Source organism: Dromiciops gliroides, chromosome 5, assembly GCF_019393635.1.
Source record: "Dromiciops gliroides isolate mDroGli1 chromosome 5, mDroGli1.pri, whole genome shotgun sequence".
Taxonomy (NCBI): Eukaryota; Metazoa; Chordata; class Mammalia; order Microbiotheria; family Microbiotheriidae; genus Dromiciops; species Dromiciops gliroides.
Window position 1 is genome coordinate 240,712,815 of NC_057865.1, and position 17,447 is coordinate 240,730,261.

General features: G+C 38.3%; 1 long non-coding RNA gene across 1 annotated transcript; it reads right to left on the reverse strand.

The window, feature by feature from the left end:
- Positions 1–5,858: 5,858 nt before the first annotated feature.
- LOC122730049 lies at positions 5,859–14,661 on the reverse strand. Its single transcript, XR_006353376.1, has 3 exons — positions 14,280–14,661; positions 9,151–9,252; positions 5,859–5,950 (listed from the first exon to the last, which is right to left on the reverse strand). It is a non-coding gene; the product is annotated as an uncharacterized LOC122730049 (long non-coding RNA).
- Positions 14,662–17,447: the final 2,786 nt, after the last annotated feature.

Below are 17,447 nucleotides of genomic sequence, written 5' to 3' on the forward strand. Positions count from 1 at the left end.
CCACATCCCCATTAAGTGCCTTATAGCTTCCACCTGAACACTTCTAGTAATGAGGAACATATTATGATGTCTTCTTCTTTGGATTATTCCCATTTGGAAGAAATTTTTCCTTAATTAGAAAATTTGGTTCTTTAGAACCTTTACCCCTATTTCCATTCTCACATTTGTCTTCATGAAGATAGAAAACAATGGGTTTTCAGGAATCCTCAAATAGTCATACTTTCCACAAATTGTCACCTTAGACACCAGTTTATTTATTTAGTTATTTGCTTATAAAATTTTTTAAAAAGAAACTATGTATGTTTAAGTTTGTGCCTGGAATGTAGAAGAAAAAGTTTTGTTTAATTGTTTGATAGAGCTCCCGGCTCCCCCTCTGCTCCCTTCCAGCCCTCCCCCCCACTCCCCTCAGTGCTTCCAACAGCTGCAGCAGCTGCACTCTCACCATGACCCAAGTTCTCACAGCCCCAGGAGCAGTAGCTGCTCTGAGGCACCTCTTGTCTCCCCTAGACTGGGGAAGTCAGCCGGTTGGCCCCGCCCTGTCAGTTCTGAATGACGTCTCCATTGTCCAATCAGGGGACCCTCCACCAAGACTTGCCTCTCCCCCTCCTCCATACACAGCTCCCCAACCTCCCTCCTTCTGGGTTCCTGGGGCTTGTGGGCACCTGCTGTCTCACCTGTGCAAGTTTCTGCAGGAGCCAGGGAAGGAGGAGGGAAAGACAGCTGAAGGCTCAGTGCTGTCATACACAGGCAGCTTGGCCCCAGCCCTGCTGCCCCCTGGCTGGCTCTGTCCGGAGCAGAGCACACCAGGGAGGTAGATGCCTCAGGCAGGTTTCCTAATGTGGGTGATTTTGCACAGGGGGGAAAGAAGCCGGCAACCTGTGGTTGTATGGACATGTGGTCCTTGCAAAACTCTTCATCTTTATCTTCTCTGCTCCTTGTGTGTGTGTGTGTGTGTGTGTGTGTGTGTGTGTGTGTGTGTGTGTGTGTGAGGCAGTTGGGGTTAAGTGACTTGCCTAGGGTCACACAGCTAGTAAGTGTTAAGTGTCTGAGGTCAGATTTGAACTCAGGTCCTCCTGACTCCACCGGCCCACCTAGCTGCCCCTCTGCTTCTCTTTGATGTGGGACTGGTGGGGCAGGACCGGAGGGACACTGAACTTGGGGTGCAGGGTAGGGGTGGGGGCTGGGGGTGTTGCTAGATGAACTCAGTCTTCCTAGTGTTTCAGACAAACTGCCTCAGTTTACCCAAGTAACTTGAGGAGACCACCAAGTCAAGCAGAGACAGATTTATTACTTCTAATGAAAACAGGCAAACTCAATGACAGATTGAGTTGCAATAATAGACTCATGCTTTGGATTTTTATAGGAATTTGGGAGAGGAAAGTCCCCACATGCACTAGGGTGAGCTCACAATCTAATACCCAATCCTGTCTCACCCAGGGTGCGTACTTAGCTCGTGATCAATGTATGGAGACATGCATACGTGTTCCAGGAACAAGGGGGGAAAGGGGAGGGGAATAAGGTCAAATCAAAGGAAGAGGGAAGTGGGTTGGTAACAAGTCTGAGGAATGTCAAAGAAAAGGGGAGGCAGAAATTATTCCCCTATCTGATTGCAATTAATCCATAACAGGGACTGGGGTTCTGACATGTGGGTGGGGGCAGACTGGTTGGAGACATGATTTTATTACAGGCCATAAAACTAAGATGTAGCTGACAAGTAAGCAGGGCCTGAATGGTGGTAATTGGTGATAAAATTTAAAGGAGACCATGAGAACTGACAAGCAATAAAAGTTTAAGCAAAGACAGAGAAACTAACTATACTGGGGGGGGGGGGCTGGGTATCTTCCAGACCCCATCCCCTGAGTTTAATCTGACTCAAATCCATCATTTCATACAGAACTGATTCAAGTCCATTATCTCATACACTAGTGACTTGTAAAACTCCACTCCAATTTCCAAGAAACACTAGTACATGTCCCTGACTCACTTAAGAGTGGATATGATGTGGGGAGTGGGTTTAATTGATCAGATTGATCCAGAGGCATCCCAAGGAATTATGAGACTCAGTGACTCAGTTTCCTAAATTTTATTGCAATACTGTGAGTGACCACAGGGAGAGTACCATGGAGATAGGTGTCTTGAATAGGGGGAAGAAGAATAGTTATATTTACAGTGAGATAAAGTAGGTTATCTCTTCATTATCTGAATCTCCTCCTTGTGGGAGGTTCATGGGACCTCAACCTAATTTGGACTTCCTGGTGTCCTAAAACAACCTGAAGATGGATACCTTTTTCCTTCCTGGGCTGGCCCTCCTTGGGCCATGATTTTGGTCTTTGCAATGCATGTTTTGCAAGGATATTTCCTCCTCAGGCCCCCCTCCCCCATCCATCCTTTCAGAATGCCATTCCCCTCCCCCTAGGACCTGATTACATCTTCTCTCAATTCACAGTCTACCTCTGAACACATTTTGTTGGTTTTCTTTTTAAAACGGTTTAGTTCTTGCATTCTGTGGCTTCCAGACACTCAGCCATGCAGTTTTATTGGTTCTCATGTTCACCTGCCCTCTAACCCTTCCCCATCCACCCTGCTCATCCTCCCCAAATCATCGCAAGCGGGGCTTGGGGAGATACAGTGGACACCAGGCCTAGTTTACTAAAAAATGTCACAATGTTGGGGAAGTGGGTCCCAGGAGAGCTGTCCACCCCCACTTCTATCAGGCCCTGTTTCAGGAATCTTCAAATTGTGAAGGTAAAGGGAAGGAGGTCCAGCTGAAGTGGGGGAAGAGATGGTCCCAGACTGTTGTGAACCACCTCCAGCCCCCAGTCTGGTTCCAATTTGCAGTTACTTGAATAAAAATAAATTCCTTTTTTCTGGAAAAAAAAATACACTCTTGGTAAAGTTGTAAACTGATTCTTTTTTTTTTTTTTTTCAGGGCAATGAAGGTTAAGTGACTTGCCTAGGGTCACACAGCTAGTAAGTGTCAGGTGTCTGAGGCCATATTTGAACTCAGGTCCTCCTGAATCCAGGGCCAATGCTTTATCCACTGTGCCACCTAGCTGCCCCTAAACTGATTCATTCTGTAGAGCAATTTGGAACTATGGCCAAAGGGCTATAAACCCATGTATAGTCTTTGATCTAGTAATAAAATACTAGGTGGGTATCCAAAAAGAGATGGAAAAAGAACTTGAATTCCAAATTGAGGAGATGCGCATCAGTTGGGGAATGGCTAAACAAACTGTGGGATAAGATTATGATGTTACACTATTGTGTTATACGAAATGATGAGCATAGGGGCCAGCTAGGTTGCACAGTGGATAAAGCACCAGCACTGGATTTAGGAGGACCTGCGTTCAAATCCAGCCCCAGACGCTTGACACTTGCTAGATGTGTGACCCTGTCACTTAATCCTCACTGCCCCACAAATCAAAAAATAATGATGAGCAGGATGCTGTCAGAAAAACTTAGAAAGTCTTACATGAGCTGATGCAAAATGAGATGTACTGTATACAAAATAACAATAATATTGTAAAACGATCTACTGTGAATGATGTAGTTATTTTTAGCAATACAATGATCCAAGACAACTCAGAAGGACTCATGAAAAATGTAGTCTATCTCCAGAGAAAGAACTGATGGTGTCTGAATACTGACTGAACCATAATTCTTTTAGTTCCTTTTTCTAAAGGTTTTGTGGTCTGATTTCTTTCACAACCTGACTAATGTGAAGATGTTTTGCATGACTCCACATGCATAACTTATATTCAATTGCTTGTCTTCTTAAGGAGGGGTGGTTGGGGAGAGAGGGAGAAAGAGATTTGGGAACACAAAGTTTTAAAAATCAATGTTAAAAGTTTTTCCATGTATATTGGGAAAAAATAAAATTCTAAATAAAAAAGATATTAAGGTCTCTGCTGAAAGATAAGAATATGAACTCAAGAGTATAAGTAGCAGCAGAAATAAATATCATTGAAGTAGTTTTAAAAATTCTATTAAAATAGGAAATCTGAATTTACCTATATTTGTTATTTAATCTGGAATTAGAACATGTTTGGAACTTCCTGCAAACTAGTTGAGTCACCTTCAAGATGTTCCCATAGTTTTAAGGAATTCTGAAGGCAAAATCCTATATTTGTGCCTACATGGTTAAGAACTAAAACTATATACTGGTAGGTGAAAGCCTTTTCTAATCTGTTCTCTGTATGCAATTTGGGATGATTTACACTTATCCCAACTCTTTTGTTGATTGCAAAGCATCTTAAAGCAAAATTCATTTGTATATACTCCCATAAGGATGAAAAGCATCTGCTTAACATAAGTGCAAGTATCACTAATGTTTGCTATCTCAGATATGGGATCCTTGAGAAGTGAATTCACTTGCAGTACTGATTATTGGAACTTGCTATATAAAGTCATTAGGGGACTGTTAACTGTCATTATTCTGAGTCTGACTTCAGGTATGACCATCAAAGATTACTACTGAGCATTCAATGAGTCATGCCAGCAACCCTAAGGGGTGGAATTGCAGGTGATGGAATGGTCATGGGAAAGGCTGGAAGAATGACTTTTGGCAGCAGGCTGAGGTAGGATTCTCCTGACTCAATTTCCCCTATATGACACATGGAATGAGTTATTACTGAAAGTAAGATATGGACCAAAAACCACTATTTGAGCAAATGTATGATAAGTGGAGATTTAAATGGTGAGAACACATTGCCTAGAAAATAAGATGGGGGGGATTGTGAGAGATGGGGGGAGCAGTGTGTTTTTCTCAGATTGTATTAAGTGCTGATCCTGTTTTTGTTACTTAGCTTTAGGAACATCATCGTCCTGTTTCTTTAATGTAACTTTAGGGATACCTGCAGCCTGTTATGGTTATTCAACTTCAGGGACACCTCCATCTTGTTTTTGTTATTCAGCTTTAGGGGCACTTGCGTCCTGTTTTTGTTGTTCAACTTCAGGGACACCTGCATCTTGGTTTTTGTTGTTGTTGTTGTTGTTGTTGCTATATAATTTTCCTTCCCCTGTTCTCTGATTGGATTAGATGTCCTGTGTAGATTGTACCGCTCCACGACAAGCCAATGGGATTCAGAGAGAGATGGGAGGTGCGTTGCCTTACGTGTATGTGTGTGTGTGTGTGTGTGTGTGTATTTATTTCTGAGTTTGTGTGGTGCACTTGTCATATTCAGGTTTGTGCCCTTTCTCCAGAAAAAAAGAAATTTTGTTTTCTTTTCTACTTTCATCTCCAACCCAAAGAATAATTATGGAAATTAGGGTTAGGAATACTGCTTTCAGGCTAGCTCATGTTTGCATGTAGATCCTAACCCTTGAGTAATCAGACCAGTGATGAAAAAAAGGGAAGGTCCATTTGCATTAGGGACTAGGGGGAATGGGGCCTGTGAGCCCCCATTCTTGGCACCCACCAGCTGCACACTGGGCTGGCCATTCTCTGGAGAATGACAATAAATGAGCCTTGGACACATCACCACCCCCGAGTTCCAGAGAATTATTGAGCAGGAGGCATTTTCCTCACAGGTACCAATGAGGACATTCAGTATCTCTGAGATTACCTTCACCTGCCCCCTGAGACTGTGCCTGCCACTCTCTGAAGAAGTCGTCCTGACACAGGAAGGCCCAGGCCTAAAGCTCTGGAGGCTGAGCAGCCTGCCTGGCTTCCTCCTGGTGAAGCTGACACAGACAGCCCAAGTGCTGCTCCCCCCCCCCCTCCCCCCGGGGCTGAGGAGAAGCTTGAGGCTGACTCCAGTTTAGAGGTGAATTTGTTCCAGGACCTGGTCACCCTCCTCAATAAAAAGTGTAGAGATGAATACAATTTGGCAAAAAAAGTTTAATCCAAAACAAATTGTCCTTAAGCTAAATTAGTCAGTAATAAAACACTGCGTGAGAATTAATTATGCCATAAAATCATCCAGATCATAGACAGGTCTTCCAAAGAAATCTATATAAAAAGAAAAGAAACCAAGACATAATTAATCCAAATTTACTACAGTGATTTCTATTTACAAATAACATCACATTTTCTTAGGTATTCCTACCAAAACAAAACAAAACAAATGTTTCAAGCACTAGGATAAAAGCTTGACTCTCTACCTGGTGTGAAGTTTGGCTTGGGTTTTATAACAGCATCAAAAGATATGTAACAAACCTGCATTATTTTATTTCAAAAATCAATTTATATTCTAATAAAGTAGCCTATTAAGATGGCATAAAATTCATTATCTTCTGTTGAACTACAGCAGCCCTGTACAATGGTCTAGCTTGACTTATTTACAATAATTGGCATAAGATTAAATCTTGCTATTTTAGTGAATTCGAAGCTAAAGAAGAGATGAATTACTATCAACTCTTCTAGCTACTCCCAAGTAACTCTCTAATACTGCCTCATACTTTGGGAGAAACAGCACCACACCATCAGAGAATTTCAGACTCATGTGAAATAAAAGATGAACATGTCTTCTTTTTTTCTTTTTTTTTTTTCCCCCCTGGGCAATGAGGGTTAAGTGACTTGACACAGCTAGTAAGTGTCAAATGCCTGAGGCATGATTTGAACTCAGGTCCTCCTGAATTCAGGGCTGGTGCTTTGTTTTGTTCTTCATCATAAATTCTTATTCCTTTATTAATAAAATGGACTCCTTTTTTTCAATTCAAATGAACTGCTTAGAGATGTTTATCACATTCACACTCAATGAATATATTACAATATTATCAAGTAAATGTCCTATGGTTTCCAGGATAACATTGAAACTCTAACTTGACATTTAAAAACATTCTGAATCCAACTCTGGCCTATCTTGCTAAACTGATTTCACACAATTCCCCTTCCCATTGTGTATGCCCCAGGCATTCACATGGCTCTATCTCCTGCCTCTGTGACTTTTGTACACACTGAATGCTGTGAACAACAGATGCTCTGTCCTCTGACTCCACCTGGAAAAAGCTTTAAGCTTCCTTCTAGGCTCCATGCTCAGGGATCACCTCCTGTGAGTAGCCTCCCATGTTCCTAGTGCTTTCTTCCTCACCAGATGATCTTGTGTTTACCTACTTATGTATGTATTGTGAAGTCTTTGAGGGCAGGAATTGATTATTTTATCTTTGTATTTCTAAGTGCTTAGCAAAGCATGGAATATATTTAATAAGTCCTCATGATATGGTGGGCATAAGTAAGCCACAGGGGGATAAACCCCCAAAACAATTCAGAGATATGACCAGAAAAGTACAGGAGCCAGTCCTGTAGTGAGAGCAAAGGCAGCACTAATGCTACTGTAGTGCCCAGATTAAAAGATATATAACAAGGGGCAGCTAGGTGGTGCAGTGGATAGAGCACTGGCCCTGGATTCAGGAGGACCTGAGTTCAAATCTGACCTCAGACACTTAACACTTACTAGCTGTGTGACCCTGGGCAAGTCACTTAACCCCAATTGCCCTGCCCCCAAAAAAGAAAGAAAGAAAGAAAGACTATATCCTAATAAAGGAAATATAAATCTCTTTAAAAAAAAAGATATATAACAGAGAAAGGAACATTGAATGGAGGACACTGAAAATCTCACAGACTAAAAAAGTGTAAAGGCTGAAAAGGAAAATTAGACTAACAAAGGGTAATTAATTTCCCCTAAAGGACCAGAACTAGGAATCTGGAAGCAAAATACTTTTTATTTAAATAGTACAGGAGAAAAACTAAACATTCTCTTTGCTAAATTTCATACTCTAATAAGTTTTAAACTCTAGAGTCATTACCTAATTACCATCTGGCAAGCCTTCAGATGTAAAATCATTTCACACAAAGTAATATCTTAATTTATGTCCTTACCTGATTCACATTCTAAAAAGCTATTTCCAAAGTTCAACACCCACTAAAATAAGGAACTTCAAAACTTCATGTGCACTCAGTGCACATACTATTTAGTTAAATACTGGGCATTCAGTTAAGCTTTATAAGAAAATCCTATTTAGACCTCCATAGTTTAATCCTTAATTCCCCAACTGCTTTTGACTAGACTTCATGTTGCACAGTTATTTAACATACAACGAACTACTTAAGATTCCTTCATGTTACTATTAAACAAGTTCTTTTTAAAATTTTAAACACTTAAAGACTTTATTCTTTTTCTTTTCTCGCATTATTGGACTACTTGCTGATGGGCAAGTACTAGCTAGAATATTTTGACAACAGCCCTTCAAGAATATCAAATAAAACGATATAGATACCAATGTACTTCAGAGAGCAAAAATAAAATAAAATACTTTGGAAATCAGAGAAAAGAATCAAGACCAATTTTCAAAATCTATGTAATAATTTGTTGAAATGTATAATAATGGATGGAGAGAATATAGATGAGGCATCAAATAATGATCTTGTTGCATTCCCATTATGATGCATTTCACCAAGGGGTACAAGCTTTGGAAGTCCAGTGACTGTGGGGCTGTGGCAGCCAACTGATGGAAAACAAAAACATTCACAAATATCACAGAGCTGTCAATCTGCTGACGGTATCCTTGTTTCATTAGGCATGATGAATAAACACAAAGACCAATAAAAAAATGAATGTCAATTCTAGATATCTTTATATCTGTTTTAAATATTTTCCAGTTACATTTTTAATTAAAGGCAGTTAACCTTATTATTTATATATCAAATTTTATTCACCTAGAATAAAAGGAAAAAACTCAAAACAGCCTTAATAAGAAATAGCTTGCCAATTTCATTAGGAATTACTAAGAAAAATGTCCAAGGAAATTGACATACTTTAAGTTCAATCATTTTAAAGTCAAAGGAAAATTATAAATTAAGAATTAGACACTTTGAGTAGGCTTTACAATATTATGCAATGTGTCAAATGATACAGGCAAGTTTACATAACGGAACTCTAAAGTACGAGCATGAAAAACACTATTCTCAGGGCTCTCAATTCAACAATTCACTATTCCATATACAGCAATCTGTTCACAGATCTTCAAAAGAGAACTTGAGGAAAAAACACACAAAGTTAACTTCCTATTTTCACTATGAGAATAAAGATTACATGCTAGGGCTACCATGACTGAATTTTGTTTGGACAACAGTAAAAACCAGTGCATGTGGGACATAGAAATACTTCAAAAATGTTTTCAGGAAAAAAATATTTTTTACTAATTACTTACCATGCATAATTTCTTGGCATGGATCTTGTTCCTCAAAGTCCACTGGTATGATATCGACACTGCCGAACAAACAGGTTATCCACTTTGTCCATTTATTTAGATCTAATATAAATATTATGTCAAGAATATGTTAATTGACATATTATGATAAACACCATAATAATATATGGAAATCAGTTAAAAAAAAAACAAAAAACTTTTTAAAGCATAGACTATTGATATTCAACCTCTATCCCTTTCTTATATTTCATCAGGAGTAGAAGTGGCCTTGTCTCCATGAACACAAAATTCAAGTTCTACTAGTCCTCACTACCAAGCTACAAAAGTTTTCAGGACAGACCTGACAACAGGCTTTCTGCTGTTGACATTTACCTTGCTACGTTTGGAAAGGTTCATTGCCAAAGAGCTGGGTACCAGGTGATGAATGTAGTTTGGGATAAAATAGTTCACTAGGCCACACACTAAGGGGTAGAAGGATTTTCATGTGCCAGGGTAGAAGGTACTAATCCCAGATCTACCCTCCTGACCGGCAGCTCCCATCCATTGATCCTCCTGTCTTCTCCGGTTATCCATAATAATTCTCATCTCTCTTCTACACAACTCTTTCAAACTTTGGACAGAGATCCCAGCATTCTTCCTATACCTTCTCTTCTTTAAGCTAAATGATGACAGTTCATTCAACACATTCCTGTGGGATGAGATTTTGGTACTTCTCACACTCCTGGCTGCCTTCCTGCAGACAGCACTAGCTGGTCAGAGTAGCATGAGCAAGGTAATATACAGCTCACCTATAATGCTAGCTAAATGAAGGGGTGGGAACAGAGAGTGGAGAGCTGAGCCTCATAGAGGTCTTGAGTTTGGGAGTTGTGAGCTGCAGTGGGGTATGTCACTCAGGTGTTGCCACTCTTTAGCATTAATATGGTGAGCCCTTGGGAGTTGGGGGTCACCAGGTTGTTGAAGGAGGGATAGAAAAAGAGGAGTTAAATGCTAGCATGCTGATCACCAGGAGGATCCACCCTGTGAATATTTCCTGCACTTCTAGCCTCGGTACGTTGGGGAGACCAAGGTTGTTAAAACAAAAATGGCACTCAAAAATGAATACACTAGTCCAGATGTAGTGTAACCAGACTGGAGTACATGGCCTTTGTCATGCACATTATGCTTGTATGATGCATCCTCAAACATTCTTAACTTCTTTGGTGGTGCTATCACACCACTGACTCATCCTAAGTTCAGTCTACCCAAAGCCCCCAGGTATTGAACAAAAACAAAAACAAAAACAAAAACAACCTCCCAATCTCTTGAACTTCTTACATTGCTGTCTTGGAGTGTCTATTGTTTGAACCCAAGTATAGAATGGCATATCTGCTGCAAGTGTCATCTTCTAGATTTCCCTATACTTTCTAATTTACTGAGATCATTATGGATCTCAGTTTGGTCATATTAGCTTCTGTTATACATCAGCTTGATTAAGCATTTCATCTCTACTTTTAGTCATTCATATCATGTGAGAAAATCATGGGATTTGCCAGATCCTCATTCAAAGGCTCACCTGGAGATGAATCTAAACTGATTGAATTAAGTGGGAGTGATTGACTTTGCTGATTAACCTACCTCAAGTTAATTAGATTGTAACCACACCTGGCTAGACCTTAAGAAGGTATTGTTCTCAGAAGCTAAGGACTTTGAACCCAACAGGAGACCAAACTAATCAACTTGAAGCAGTGTGTAAGGATTGCCTCTGCTCTGGACCTATCAAAAGCTTCCACAGTTTGAGGGGGCAGTTCGTGGCTGAAGTAGGCTCATGGTGGAGGACTTGAGGAAGAACCAGACCAGGCTGGAACTCTGGGCTTGATAGGCCTTTTCTTAACTTTCTGAACTCCATGTGTTTTCCTTTTTACTAATACCTAGTATGCTTTAATAAATGCTAATGCCCCAAAAGACTGGTGCTAAAGTTTCTAATTTAAGATGACCACACATTTAGATTTTATACATCACGATAAACAGTAAATTGACAAGGTCAAGGGCAGAGCACTGGGACATTCTTAACTGGAAAGGACCTTCCATGCTTGTATCCATTCCCATTAATTTATCTCTTTGGTCTTGATCATTCAACGAGTTCTGAATTTACATAACTGCATACTAGCATCAAGTCCACATCGTTCTATCTCCACGAGGATATATTATGAGAGATAATGTCTAAATAGCCTTGCATACTATGTTTGTGGGAGTTCCTAATGTACCAATCCCCTGTCAAAAGGTGAAATGAAGTTAAAAGTGGCAGTGATTTATTCTTTTTTTTTTTTTAAGTGAGGCAATTGGGGTTAAGTGACTTGCCCAGGGTCACACAGCTAGTAAGTGTTAAGTGTCTGAGGCTGGATTTGAACTCAGGTACTCCTGACTCCAAGGCCAGTGCTCTATCCACTGCGCCATCTAGCTGCCCTGGCAGTGATTTATTCCTAATGGACTTACACTGGCTCCAAGTGATATTATCTCCTCTAAGAGGATACAAACCACTACTTTGAAGATTCATTTGAGAGTATGCATTGTGTTTTTCTCCTCTGTTGCCTCAGAAACCTCAGTCATATTGGGTGGGCCCCCAATGTCTGAGGTAGGATTTTTCTCAGGTAAGGTCTTAGCCCAACCCATCTTAAAGGGACAGGGAGAGAAAGCATTCTGCATGACCCCTGGGTGTATCCTTACAAATTTGGGAAAAAAGGGAAAAAATTGGACATGGGTGAAAAGAGACAAATGACTTATAAGAAATATTAAAACCTATTAATTCAGTATTTGCCAGTTATACTTTATCTATTATGTTTTTTTTCTTTCTATTTTCTAAAAGACTCCCAGAAAACAACAAATCAACCATTGGTTCTGGGTTGTACAAAAAAACCAATTAAATTGAAATAAAATTGAAGCATCTAAAAGCTAAGGAAAACAACCTCATACACTGTCAAACTATACAACTATACATAAACAAAGTAAAATATAAATTCAATTTTAAAACAACATGTATGTACATTATAAACATAATACATAAAACAAACATATGTACCAGAACCACGTTTAGGTACTAAGAATTTCAAACTCTATATAATTGAGTCCACAAGAAGATCATGTCTTGTCAGATTTAGACTATTTCTCAGACATAATCTGTTATGCAAATGTGATTGGAATAGAAGTGTTTTTCCGTACTAAATATGGCAAATGAGATATGTTTTTTAAAAATGCCCCTCAAGTTCTTCATAATCCGGACTGGAATTCCATGGAGCTGCCTAGATCTATGACAGTTCTAAATAGTCTTTCAAATGTTTTGTAATCAATTTTAATGTTAAAAGTAAATTATTATATTAAGCCTACTTTTAAAATAATGCGTTTATATCAGCAAATAGTATGCTTCTGTCTCACATGGAAACTATTAAATAGTTCTAATTATTAAAAAAGTGTTTTAGGTTTAAAGATAGCTATATCTTTAATTAACTATAGAGTTATGATACATGAAAGTACAATACATAATGGAATCATGTCACATATAGGATGATCATAAAATCACATCAAAAATAATAATTCAACTTGAAGTATACGATATACTATTTTTCATCTTAAGAATAATTATGTCATTTTGGGGGTCTATTCAATGAAATACTATTTGAAGAATGTAGTATTACACCAACATTTTTGGCTTTTTTTTGGTCTAGATTTTCTTGTTAACATAACGACTACCTGGTTATAAGACAATTTTTTAAAAGCTACATTAACTTTTTATTCAATTAAGGTATTGCGGGGGCAGCTAGATAGAACAGTGGTAAAAGCACTGGCCCTGGATTCAGGAGTACCTAAGTTCAAATCCAGCCTCAGACACTTGACACTTACTAGCTGTGTGACCCTGGGCAAGTTACTTAACCCCCATTGACCCACCAAAAAACTCCCCCCCAAAACAAAAAAACAATTAAGGTATTGCCCAAAAAGTTTTTAAAATTGTACTGAAAAAGATTTTGAAAAACCTGAAAATACAACTATAACTTTGAAAGGAGTGTTACTAGACCCTTAGTCATTTAAATAATTTATTGTTTATGTGTTCAACAAATGGGAATTCTTTAAATTGCTTCTCACATAAGAAAATAATTTTATTTACAAAAAAAGTACTGCTATTTCAAAAATCCTTCAAGACGAAGAGTTAAAAAAAAACCCTGAAAATTCTCTTGAGATAAGCTAGTCAGGTAGCATAATGTGATGCAAAATTAAGTGTTCAGTTTCTGATATAAAAATTGAAGTAAAATATTAAAAATCAGGGCAAATGAGGAGAGATACTTTAAGAATAATCCACTACCTTCATAAAGCTAGATAAATATATCCTATTTGTGCAGTTAGAATAGATTTTTTTGACATATATACCTGTAGAACAGTAGGATAAATTTTATAGGGCTTTATGAAAATAGTGATCTCTCAAACCAAAATATGGATATTTAGAATCTACAGAAAACAGCAAAACAAATTATATTACTATAAACTCTCAAGAAAAATTTTAGAAAAAATATAAATTTTAGTTTATAATACCCAGGATTTATCCCACCATGTACATGTATCTTACAGAAATAGTTTTTAATATAAACAATAGAAATACTGATTATTATCAAACCAAATATTAAAGTGTCCCAAATCCAAATACAAAAAGCACTGAAGTTCTCTTCCTTCAGGTCTATTGCCATAAATATTCATTGTAAACTACAAGGTCAACATTTTCTGTTAACTTGGTTCCAAAAGCTTTCAGCTGTGAGGGCCAAATTTAACATATGGAGAGTTAATTGAGTGGCTCACTGTAATATTGGGGTCCCGGAAATAATGAGGGACCTCTCAGTCCAAAGCTCCCTCCTCTCAGAACTGGCTTTTTAGATATTTCTCACAGGCCAATAAGAAAGGAGCCCGACAGCCTCTTTTCCACAAAAGAATCAGGTTTTATTCATGGGAATGAAATAAACAGCAAAGGTGAAATTAATATAATCAAAAACAAGGGAATAGGGAAAGAGAAATACAGACAGTCCTCCTAATGCTAACCTAAGTCTATACAATCCCCAACCTGGCTTCCAGTTCAGCTAATTCAAAAGAGCAGGGCTCTTATGTCAACTTACCACCTGGGGTCCATAGCTTCATGGAAAAACAGCTTTGCAGCCAGGGCCCTCAGGACTCGTCTGCTCCTGCTGCTCAGACCACCACAAGGGAAAACCACTCCTGAAGAGACTGAGCTCTCCTCAGGAGCATTTATTCTTCCTCCCCCAAAAGGAGAGGTCCTTCAAAACTGCCTGTGGAGAGTGGTTTCTCCTGCTGACATCAGCAGCACACATCACTCAGGACAGGACACGTGTGGCTCATCTTAATCAGTCTGCCAAATTCCAATAATCTCACCACACAGCTTATGCTATTATTCCTTGCCTCTTTAAATAATGAAGAGCAAGTAGAAATAATAACTTAGGTTCAAAGAAGAAAAATTGATGAATGAGGTCCAATGGAAGTAATCAGATCTCTGATTACTTACTGATCTCAGTGAACTTAAAAATACAATTTCTGAAGGTTATAAAGTACAGAATATTTTCTTCTTTGCAAAAATAAATTGTTCACAAGTTAAATCCGTCTGTAATAATTTGTCATTCTTGACAAAAAACACTGCGTGAGAATTATTATGGGATAAAATCATCAGTATCACTGTACGGTCATGACATAAAGTCATTGGTAGCAGAGACTTTCCACAGAAATCTATATAAAAAGAAAAGACACCAAGACATAATTAAAACAAATTTACTTCATTGATTTCTGTTTTCAAATAACAATCTCTACACAGGCAACCCTAGGTTTCAGGTAGAAGGGCTTGGAGGGAAAACTCATCACATTTTCTTAAATAATCCTACAAAACAAAACAAAAGTTTTAGCCACTGCAATAAAAGCTTGACTCTATACCTGGTGATTAATTTGGCTTGGGTATTATAACAGCATCAAAAGATAGGTAACAAACCTGCATGATTTCATTTCAAAAATCAATTTACAAGATGGCATAAAATACATTATCTTCTCTTGAACTACTTTAAACCTGTACTATGGCCTAGCTTTATTTATTTAAATAATTGAAAAAACTTAATACTTTTAGTGATTCACAGCTAAAAAAGAGAGAAGTTACTACCACCTCTCCCAGCTACTTCCAAGTTACTCTCTAATACTGCCTCATACTTTGGGAGAAATAGCACCACACTATCAGAGAATTTCAGCCTCATTTGAGATAAAGAAGCACATGTCTTATTTTGTTCTTCATCAGAAATTCTTATTCCTTTACTAAAAAATTACTCCTTTCTTTCAATCCAAATGAACCACTTAGCGTTTACCACATTCACACTCAATGAATATATTACAATATTATCAAGGTAATGTCCTATTGTTTCTGGGATAACATATAACCTCTAACTTGACATTTAAAAACATTCTGAATCCAACTCTGGCCTATCTTGCTAAACTTATTTCACACAATTCACCTTCCCATTCTGTATGCCCCATTCATTCACAGTGCTCTATCTCCTGCCTCTCTGACTTTTGTACACACTGAATGCAGTGAACAACAGGAGGTCTGTCCTCTGACTCCACTTGTAAAAAGCTTTAAGTTTCCTTCTAGGCTCCATGCTCAGGGATCACCTCCTGTGAGTAGCCTCCCTTGTTCCTAGTGCTTTCTTCCCCACCAGATGATCTTGTGTTTACCTATGTATGTATTCTGAAGTCTTTGAGGGCAGGAATTGATTTTTATTTTATCTTTGTATTCCTAAGTGATTAGCAAAGCAGAGAATATATTTAATAAGTCCCCGTAATATGGTGGGCATAAGTAAGCCACAGGGGGAAAAAAAAACCCCAAACTATTCAGATATATGATCAGAAAAGCCCAGGGGCCAGTCCTGTAGTGAGAGCAAAGGCAGCACTAATGGTACTGTAGTGCCCAGATTAAAAGATAGATCCCAGAGAAAGGAACATTGAATAGACTCTGCAGGAAGGATTGATGGGAGGACACTGAAAAGAATCTCACAGAATAAAAAAGTGTAAAGTCTGAAAAGGAAAATTAACTAGACTAGCAAAGGATAATTAATTTTCCCTGAAGAACCAGAACTAGGAATCTGGAAACAAAATACTTTTACTTAAATAGTTCAGGACAGAAACTAAACATTCTGTTTCTATAACATTGTCTTTTCTAAATTTCATACTCTATTAAGGTGGTGGTGTTTTTTTCCTTTGCTGGGCAATGAGGTTTAAGTGACTTGCCCAGGGTCACACAGCTAGTAAGTGTCAAGCTTGTGAGGTTAGGTTTGAACTCAGGTCCTCCTGAATCCAGGGCCAGTGCTTTATCTACTGTGCCACCTAGCTGCCCCTTCCCTCTATGAAGTTTTAAACTGTAGAGTCATTCCATAATTATCATCTGGCAAGCCTTCAGATATAACATGATTTCACACAAAGTTCCTTACCTGATTCACATCTTTAAAAACTATTTCCAGAGTTCAACAGACACCATAATAAGGAACTCCAAAACTTCATGTCCACTCAGAGCACATAATATTTCATTAAATATGTGGGCGGTTAAACTTTATAAGAAAATCCTCTTTAGACATCTAGAGTTATTCCTTAATTCCTCAATTGCTTTTGCCTAGAACTTCATCTGAATATTTGGTATTCAAGATGCTTATTTACATGAGAGAAGACTTCACGTGGCACAGTTATTTAACATACAATGAACAACTTAAGATCCCTTCATGTTACTATTAAACAAGCTCTTTTTAAAATTTAAACATTAAAGACTTTATTCCTTTTCTGTTCTAGCATTATTGGACTAATTGTGATGGTCAAGTGCTACCTAGAAAATTTTGACAACAGCATTTCAAGAATATCAAATAAAACTATACAGACACCAATGTACTTAAGGGAGCAAAAATAAAATATTTTTTAAATCAGAAGAAAATAATCAAAACCTATTTTGAAAACTTGTATACTAATTTGTGAAATGTGTTAAAATGGATAGAGAGCATATAGATGAAGCATCAAATAATGATCTTGTTGCATTGCCATTATGATGCGTTTCACCAAGGGGTACAAGTTTGGGAAGTCTAGTGACTATGGGGGTGTGGCAGCCAACTGAAGGAAAACAAAAACCATTCACAAATATCACAGAGGTGTCAAGCTGTGCATCTGCTGACAGTATCCTAGTTTCATTAGGCGTGATGAATATACATAAAGGCCAAAGAAAAAGGAATGAATGACAATTTTAGATATCTTTA